We start from the raw sequence: 2,823 nt of genomic DNA, 5'->3' as shown, positions 1-2,823 counted from the left end.
AGCTGATAATAACATTGCAGCCTTGCAGGATCTTCTATTTATGCATCCCCATCGTTCCGAGAGTAGGGTTTGTTATGATGGTACCTTCTGAAACTGATTCTCACTGGCAGTTGTCTATTTGACTTTTCAAAAATAAAAGAATCATTCACTTCGCTATTAACTCATCTATTTTCTTTTATTTTCCTTATTTTAAAAACAAATAAATGAATGATGATGATCTCTGCCTTTGGGTTAATTTTCATTTAGCCAATACAAGAAAATGATTTAGTTATTACAATTGGTGTGTTTGAGAGAACTGTTACAAGATAGAGATAGCGTATTGTACAAGCAAACTCTCTATTCTTACTGAGAGCACTTTCTCTTTGAATTTGATTGTCCTTTCGTTGAAGGTTTAATCGTGTGACCTTTACTGTCAATATTGATAGGTTACTTACAACTGATTCTGTCATCAAGGTCTTACATATATAAAGTAAAGTCGACCAGATTTTAACTAAACAAGTGCTAAGGAACATAGTATACATATGATCTCATTGGAACTCAGATCTCGCTGTGAAGAATTCCCTATCTACTCACTAAATCAAAGAACATATCTCTGATTGTCAAAATTTCAGACTGAATCAATCAATGGCAATGATCAAGAAACCAACAGAGACATGCATGAGGAAGACAGGGTAAAGTGCGAGAGCTTTCCTCCTCGGGTTCACGGGCAGCACTCATGAAAGGATAAGCGGGCCAAGAGCTCAAGGCAAGAGTCACACTCACAACAATCATTTTGAGTATCACATTGTCCTTCAACATGCAGACCACAGCTCCAACGTCCAGTGGGAATAGACAGTAGCCCAAAAGGCTTAGGCTTTGGAAGAAGATTATATGTCCTCCCTATAAAATTTTCATATTGTTCAAGACACCCAAAGTGCGAAAAGGTAAGTGGCTTTTACTAATATATGAATCAAATGTGAGCTTACCAGGAGCAGCACATTTAGTGTGTGAGGATCACTGCCCCAGCTGCAAGTAGTGCAAATGCCTCGGCAAATACTTCGGACTAGAAAATTACAGAGGGAAAGAATATTGAGAACAAAAGCAATTGCAATTAACAGAGAACGATTCTTTATTCTATCGGATGTGGCTTATATCCATATGGTTTAAGTGTTAATTAACCTTCAGACAATGCCAAAAGCGAGCAGAGACAGAACAAACTGTATATCGTGCATATATCAAAGTGTATTCAAACACAACAAACAAACAAAAAAGAACAAAAAAACAGCCTTGTTTGGTGGCATAAACTGATGCTAAGGCAAGACAAAGGGAAAGCAACTAAACTCAAAATTACAAGTAAGACATCACCATATATATACGTTGCTTGTTGCTCACGAAATCAATACTACGAGTTAAATCAAAAACTCACATCAGTGTCTAGTCTGCTGACGCCTGAGCCTAAGATATCAAAGCTAAGAGCAACACCACAATAAGCACCACTATAGAGGAGGAACTCACATTACACCAAAGCTAAGATCTTTCTGATTCATGCATCCATTAGAAGTTCCAAAAGGAGAAAGCTTTGGATCAGAACCTTCTTAACTCTTAAGAGAAGCAAACCAAGAAAGAGACGGTTCCGTCGTTGTTGATCATGTTCTCTATCTCGTCGATGTCCGACTGAGATGATGTGTAAAGCGACGTTGTCTCGTTGTGAGACATCATTCTCTGTTTCGGTTCCGGCGTTAGGCTTTCCCACCGGAGAAGAATTGATATAAGTGCACTCACGAGAAACGACATCGTACAGTCCTGCATACAACGACGTCGTTTATTTAATTTATGTGTCGTCTAGTTAATTATGTGTTTGGTTTACGTTTAACTATAAACTAGATCTTGACCCGTGCGACTGCACGGGTATTAATTTTCTGTTTTATTTTTATATTTATTTATACTAAATGATGTATTTGTAATTTGATTATTTAAAATTAACTACGTTAGGGATGTGTATTTAGATACCCACTGATTCGGTTAAAAATCTATTTGGATTTGAGATTTCCGAATTTGATTCGGGTCTTTACGGGTTCGGTTCAGATACGGATAACCCGTTTGATTTTTTTTTTAATTTTTAAAATTTATATATACTTTAAAATTCTCAAAACATATAAATTTAAGTAATGCAAGCCAAAATACATAAACTAAAAAAAAAACTTGTTGAATTTCAATATTTAAATGGAGAATAAATATATATTTTAAATATTTTTGGTGTTTTGATTATTGTTTATCTACTTTATATGTTTATTTTGACTATTTTTTATATTTTCAAATAGTTTAGACAATTTTATATTGACAAAAAAACTTTAAAATAGCATTAATTGTTAAAATAAAAAACAAAATACATTAATCTAACTGAAAAATATAAACATTAAAATAGGAAATAAAAAAACATATTAATTTAACTGAAAAAGACAAACATTAAAATAGGAAAGAAACAAAACAACATTAATTTAACTGAAAAAGACAAAGATTAAAATAGGAAATTCAATTTAATTCTCAATGGCATGCCATTGTAAATAACTTCAAAAACTTTGGGGTATTTTAAAAGAGTACTTCTCTTTTAATAATATAGATGGGAATTTTAAGGAAGTGGCAAGGTATAAATGACTTATCATCGTTAAAGTAGCCTTTAAACTTAACGTCAGACTCAGACCGTCTGTTTTAGATCTAATTTCGAAGTAATGGTGTGATTATAAGTTGATAAGCCTTTGATGGCAAGACTAATACTGGAAAGATTTTTTAATTGACAGATTACAATAAACTTTTATACTTACATTTTCCAGTAGTTGCATTTAA

The 2,823-nt window shown here is 33.3% G+C and overlaps 1 pseudogene; it reads right to left on the bottom strand.

Annotated features, from left to right (window-relative positions):
- Window positions 1-617: 617 nt before the first annotated feature.
- Window positions 618-1,695, bottom strand: LOC130503429 (protein YIP4b-like; annotated as a pseudogene).
- Between the last annotated feature and the right edge of the window lie 1,128 nt (window positions 1,696-2,823).

Source organism: Raphanus sativus, unplaced genomic scaffold, assembly GCF_000801105.2.
Source record: "Raphanus sativus cultivar WK10039 unplaced genomic scaffold, ASM80110v3 Scaffold0951, whole genome shotgun sequence".
Classification (NCBI taxonomy): domain Eukaryota; kingdom Viridiplantae; phylum Streptophyta; class Magnoliopsida; order Brassicales; family Brassicaceae; genus Raphanus; species Raphanus sativus.
Note: the sequence above shows the minus strand (reverse complement) of the source record. Positions and strands in the feature narration are given on the sequence as shown.